Genomic DNA, 7,323 nt, shown 5'->3' with positions numbered 1-7,323 from the left:
TACCTAAAGATCTATTGTTTTAGTTTTAATACATTTATTTTATTTATTTGAATTTATTCATTTAAATATTAAATAAATTAAGTAAAACATAAAATAATTAGATTAAGTCAAGGACTAATTTTCCAATCAAGTTTCAATCATCCAAATATCCAATAAATGATACAAATTTCATGTAAAAAAGAGAGAGAATAGATTAAGTGTAAAAAATAGAAAGTTGGGTGATATATTTTCTCCAAAATTTTAAATGATCAAGAGCTCATGATCCAAGCCCATAGAAACCCTAAAATACACATATATATTCTAAAAAGAGTCATCAGCAAGGGGGGCCGAAAAAACTGCAGAGGAACCAAAACCGTGGAAGGGTGTGAAATCGCAGATGAAGGTTCAGTTTGATCCAGGCCAGTCCAAGACTACCAATCAATTCCTTATGGTCCTTTGAGACTAATTGCATCGTTCTTGTTCATCAACAACATCAAAACCGCGAGCTAATTAGGCCACGGTTGCATCGAAAATTTTTGACTTCGATTTCATATATTCGTGTAAACTTAATCGAAATTGATCATATAGAATGGTTTGTAGTGGTGTTTCGATGGTCTCTGTTTAGTTTGATTGAAGTTTCTCCGCAAATTCATCGTTTCACCATTGCTAGGTCAGTGAAGCTTGGAATTGGGGCTTACTGAAATAGGGCGAATTAATCGAAATTAAGACGTCTAACGGGTTCGTGAGACCTTTTGCAATCAATCCATAATATTTTTATGCGTTTTGAGTTAAGAACTTACAGGTTTGAGTGGACCGTGGCTGCTGTAACGGGATAGCATAATGGCTGGGTGTTTGTCGTTTGGTTTCACGAAGGGGACAAGCTGCTGGGCGCAAGGTTCTTTTTTTTAAAAAATTAATTCGTTTTGTTTGCTATATTTTATGCATGGCATGTTTTGTATACAGCGAAACCCGCTAGCGCAGGGGGCAAGATGCTCCTTCTTGTAAACGTTAGGTCTCCAGTTCGAAACTTGCTGGGGACAATATTTTTACCATTTGAGAATTTCTCGGATCCAATGCATCGTCCCATCATGTGCATACGGTACACCCTTGTCATCCAGCCACTGGATCATTGACATCTCAGATCTGATGCACCAAGATGGAGATGCATACCATGGATACCCAACTCAGTCATATACAATCCAAGCCCAGGTTTTCTTAATTGTTTTTACTTATTTATTTGTTTAATGGTGTAATTGAATTAATATATTTTTATGGTATATGGTTTAATTGTTAAATTAAATTGATAATATAATTAAATTAAGAATAGGGTTATAATTAGGGGTTTAGAGTTATTTATTCGATTTTCGATTTTCGAGTTAATTTATTTAATTAATTTTAATAGTATAAATCACAATAACCCTAGAAGTTGATTCCCCAATTAGGGATTGCCCAATCCCATTGGCCATTCGGCCAAAGATATTAGGATTTAATTTATTATTCGTTCCGACTAAATCTATTAGTCGCAATGGTTAATAATTGATTAATTTAATTAATCAAATCCTATAAATTAAACTAACAATTTATTCTGCTAAATGGTTTTAACCAAAGCTATTGGTTACGATGATTAGCATTTTCCCTTTAACAAATTCGTTATTATTTGTAATCGAATCTATCGATTATGAGGGGTAATGATAATTAAAACACGCACATTTGCTATTCGCGAAAATCGAATCAATCGATTATAGTGGTTAGCAATCATCCTTTCAATCCGTTAGCCTTGGTAATCAAACCTATTGATTATCGCAACTAACGGTAACATATTAAAATCAGGGTTGTACGCCCAATCCTAAAACACTTCCCAAATCTAAAACATTCAAAACACTTCAAATCAAACTACGGATTTTCATCCTTATTCAAAACTACGATAGGCCACTCAAAAAGCCTCCAAAACCATATCAAATCAAATTCTAATTCTAAGGGCGTACAACCCTTTCCCCGAACTACGTTGACTTTGATTCTCCATAAGGAGATACGTAGGCACTTGGATAACCAAGGCGAGTCCCCCTCCCTAAAATCTCAAATTTTCCTCTATTCAATTCCTTAGCTATAAACCTTGCCATAAACATTTATCTTTGAAATGTTAGCCTTTAGGAAAGGGTTGGGGTGCCTAACACCTTCCCTCGACCTGAATATAGTATCTTACCCTGATCCCTTAACTGCGTAGGTTTCCTATTCGCCTTGGTAGAATAGGTGGCGACTCTCTAAGTTTAAATTTTTTAGGGCAGGTTGCTACAAGTTCAAACAAGCAAGCGAAGTAGTCACTGAACCCGACGCAGGAGTGTCAATGATCATACTTCCATTAATATCAGATAATTCCAAATTCAGGCGTTTAGCACAATCCAATGAAATAAACGAGTGAGTTGCTCCAGTATCTATTATTGCAATTAAAGGAGAGCCATGGATAAAACACGTACCTTTAATCAACCGATCCTCTGGAGTAGTCTCTGAACCAGATAAGGCGAACACCTTACCACCAACTTGATTCTTCCTCGGCTTAGGACACTTAGGACTAATATGACCTTCTTCCCCGCAGTTGAAACAAGTTACAGTGTTCCCTTGCACTCAATAGCAATGTGACTTGCCTTTCCACATCTATAGCACTTCTTTTCCTCACTTTTGCACTCGTGAATGCGATGTCCAGGTTCTCCATACTTGAAGCACTTAATAGGGGCACTAGAGTCTCCCCCACTAGGCTTCTTCCAGCCTCCAGCTTTCTGGTTACCCTTACCATATGGCTTACCACGATCCATATGCTTTTTCCCTTTCCTGTCGACTAACTCACGAGAGTGTGACGACTTCAGTTTAATATTGTCCTCTTCAAAGATTCGGCTGTAGTCAACCAAATCGACAAACCTGCGAATCCTCTAGTATCTGATACCCTGTTTAATCTCATCACGGAGACCATTTTCGAACTTAACACACTTCGGGAATTCACTAGCCTCATCATTATTGTAGTGGACAATACTTTGCCAGCTCAACAAACTTAGACGCATACTCCGGCACGGTCATGTTACCTTGTGTCAGCTCCAAAAATTCAATCTCTTTCCTACCTCTAACATCCTCAGGAAAGTAACTCCGCAAGAATTCTCTCTTGAACACAGCCCAAGTGATTGCAACACCTGCAGCTTGCAGTTCGTCCCTACTAGCCATCCACCAATCATCAGCTTCTTCAGACAGCATGTGAGTCCCATATCTCACCTTCAGATTTTCGTCACAATCAATCTCCCGGAAGATCCTCTCAATTTCCTTTAGCCACTTCTGGGCGCCTTCGGGATCGTGAGTGCCTTTGAACAACGGAGGGTTGTTCCTCTGAAAACTGTTCAGCTGCCTGTCAGCACCAATTCCAGCTCCATTGGCATTCCCTCCCAACACACCAGCAATCATACCGAGAGCCTCAGCAATCACATCGTCGTTTCTTCCTCCTCTTCCGGCCATTGTTCTGCTAAATATCAAACAATATTTATTAGAACAAGAAGTATCGACAGTGTCAATCTTACACTAATCGCATACGAGGGGTCAACCGACACTAAGACTCTGACTCAAACGACCGACTATGCTCTGATACCATTATTGTAACACCCTTCTAATACCCCGCATAAATAATAAATAATAATCAGAGTAAACATGAAAAAGGGCATTACAACTTCCAAATAATTAAACAATAATACTCATGTCATGCCATAAAAGAGAACGTCAACCAAATTTATTCAGATCATCATGTTTAACACAGCGAAATTATCTTTAACATCTGAATAACAAACAACTAAGTCACAGACTTAAAACACCAACATAAGAAATCCACCCAAAATAAAAAGAGTTTAACAAGTAACTCTAAACGACGCCCCCAGTGTTACACGACCAGAGCATGACACGGACCCAACTGACTCTAACGAACTACTTGACGAGCTAATCCTCACCAAGTACGAGAGCTACTCCTCAATCTGAAAAATAACAACAGTAAGGGTGAGTCTCATTCACATTTAACTAATGTTATAAGATATAGATAATAAAATATCATTTCACATGCCATTCACCCAATCACAGTTATGATCAGATTCAAACCATACAATCAGTAAGCAAACAACCAAATTAACATATATTATAACATTGGACAATCTTCCATTCATGCTATAATAGCAAAACAGCCTAATGCAATGCAACTACATGCATGTGGTACCAAAATCTGGGATAACCCAACTCACCGACCCACCATCGTCAAGGATACGGTAACACCCACTCACTAATTCCACACAATGGGAATTAGCTACCACTGATCCACCATCGTCAAGGACCAGCCACATAATGATTATGAATGCATGCATCAACCATAACATGCTCATCATCCACATAAATCGATCAATGTCATAATCATCAATAAAACACATATTTCATACCAACAATACATGTATAATAAACACCAGTTATAACCACAACATCATACAGGTAAAATATTCATTAGTTGATCTGGACGAAGAAAGACTTCGAGCGTTGGAAATGATAAAAAGACAAAAGGAGAGGGTGTCAAGAGCATACAACAAAAAGGTGAAAAGTAGAACATTTATTAATAATGACTTAGTTTGGAAAGTTATTTTGCCGATAGATCGAAAGAATCAGGCTTTAGGCAAATGGTCCCCACACTAGGAAGGACCTTTTCGAATCTTAAAAGTGTTCTCAAATAACGCTTATAAGATAGAAGAGTTGGCGAAAGATCGTAGGATTTTAAAAGTGAATGGGAAGTATCTGAAAAGATACAAGCCAATCATGCACGAAGTAAAAATTGCAAAAACGTATACATTAAAAGCCTACACCGTTGGCCAAAATGGTGAAACAAGCACCAAAATGGCTCTACATCTAAAGTAAGATATGCATAAACCTAGAAGACAGATCAATGTCAAAATATACTTCATCATAATTAGAAGAGTACATTCAGTTAAGGAGATTGTGCTTGCATGCATAATCAAAGTTACAAAATAGAGGCACGCTAGAAGCTATCAAAAGGAGCGTTCGAAATTATAAACAATAAGACTAAGGCCTACAATGCCTCCAACAATGCCTCGAATAATGCATCTTTCAGTTAACCCATTGTTCCAAACCTTCTAGACTCAACAGGGGCAGACTTTCTGCTTCGAAGAGATCTGAGAATCCTTCTGTGCGCATTCTCTTCACTAACCCCTGCTTGAGAAACATATGAGATAGCAACCTTCCGTAAGGAAGACATGGTGGTACGCCTTGACGAGAAGCAGCAATAGCAACCGCTTCAGCAAGATGTTTGAAAATCAGCAAGGGAAAGTTGATTTTCCTTCCTCGAAGAGCACAGAGAATGAACTCCAGAGCTTCTACCATAATGCTTTCTTGATCATGGTTCCGCGGACAGAAGTTGCCCACTAGGAGTTGATGCCAAATTCTGATAATTTTGGCACTGAAAGGGTCATTATTCATGAGAGCCCTCAAAACGGAAGAGGTAGTCATGGTAAAGGAGTTATCATGGAAAACTTCTCCAGAGTTTTCGCATCTCAGAAGTTCAGAGATGGTTGAAGGAGAAATAGTGATAGAGATTTCACTAATGTGTGAAACTATGGTGGTTTTTCCTTCTGAGTCCATCCGCAAGGATGCAAACATCCAGAAGTCTGCCAGCATGTTGGGGTAGACAGATCCCTCCAGCATTCCCTGATAAACCTGTAGTTGTTGGATGGCAAAGAGTGCGTCAACATTGATTTCGTTCTCATCGAACTCTTCTACAGAAAGCTTGAATTCTTTCTTGTTAGAAGACCTGATGGTATTGTAAGTCAAAGGTGTCATTGTAAACGAGGGAGTACAAAAAAGAAATTCTGCAAACTCTATATTCAAAGAAGTACAAGAAGAAGAGAGAAAACTTGGGGAAGAATATGGGAAGAGGATGAAGAAATGAGCAGAATACTAAGGCTTATATAGAGGATGTTGGCCATAAAAGAGTGGTTATTCTTTAAATGATGATTGGACCGGGTTTGGTTTCCCCAAGAGAAGTTATGAACTCTGATGTTTCCCACCTTGGAAGTTGGAGTGTAATCATGTTAGCAACTGATACACGCACGTCTTGAGTAGACGTTTTGAAAAAGTGATGTCATCATTTAATGATGGTTGCGGCTGGAGAAGTAGAAAGGTCAAGTCTAGGCGTGAGAGGCTGCGAAGAGTAATCATGTCACGTGGGTGCACTATTGAGATCATTATGATAGTGGGAAAATAAATTTTTGACAATTTAAGGGATAATCGAAAGGGAAATTGTACATACATTCCTTGGATAGTTTGATTACAAAAGAAGTACTAAGTACGAAACGCAAAAAATAGTTCAAGGTTCTAAACAATTAATCAAAGTCTTTAAAGAGATTATCTTTCATCTTGGAATATTGAGATACCCATAAAGATAAACGGCGTTCGACTAATGCCTGCTGTTTTTTATGCTCTTCGATTTCTGGCACTAATTTCTGTGCCGTCTCGAGGTGTCGAATCCCTAACTACGCCACTTCAGTCAATTCTTTCTGCTGGGATTGTTTGATTTCCTTCTGGCGAGATTTGGCAATTTGTATCTTTTCTTAGAGGCGCTTAATTTCTTGTTCCCAGGATTCGATATCCGCTTCACAAGTCTCGTATTCTTTTTGGTCTTTTGCACGCTCAAGCTCAAGGGCATCAGCCTTTTTTGTTGCATCACCAGCAACTTTCAACGAAGAACCATGAGAAGCTAGTTTTGCTTTGAGTTGTTCGTCAACATCTCGCTTTCGAAGAGTATCAGCTTGAAGTTGATCACTCAGAGAACTCAGCGAGACAATCACTTGAGAAACTTCCTCTGAAACCAAGAGTAAATCCACCTTCTTCAGAAGATTGTTCAAACCAAAACAGCTGGTGGAATCCTTGCTTAGAACCTCAATGAGTTTGGTTTCAAAGAACTTTTACTTTGTTTGACGAAGGAGGCTTGAAATATCATCCTTCTTACCACTTTTCGCTAAGATATTAGAAGAAATTTCAAGCCTAATAGGTGAAGCATTATCAGCACTCATCATAGTCTTGAGGAAGCTTACGGGATCAGTGTTCTTGAGTTGCTCTAGTTCTGTAGGTGTGAGCACTGCAGGGGTCTGCTTCGAAGCAGCCGCAGGAGTAACTATAGTCCCGAAGGTCGAAGTTTCATTATTACCTGGTATGGGCAGATTGGAAGCTTCACCCACATCCTCATGTTCAGAGATATTATCTTCGCTCCCAGTGGGCTGCTCAACTGCATTTCCACTATTGGAACATTGAGGATTTTCTTCCATA

Source organism: Vicia villosa, unplaced genomic scaffold (assembly GCF_029867415.1).
Source record: "Vicia villosa cultivar HV-30 ecotype Madison, WI unplaced genomic scaffold, Vvil1.0 ctg.002507F_1_1, whole genome shotgun sequence".
NCBI classification, from domain to species: domain Eukaryota; kingdom Viridiplantae; phylum Streptophyta; class Magnoliopsida; order Fabales; family Fabaceae; genus Vicia; species Vicia villosa.
The sequence above is the reverse complement of the archived record's forward strand: the minus strand, read 5'-3'. Positions refer to the sequence as shown.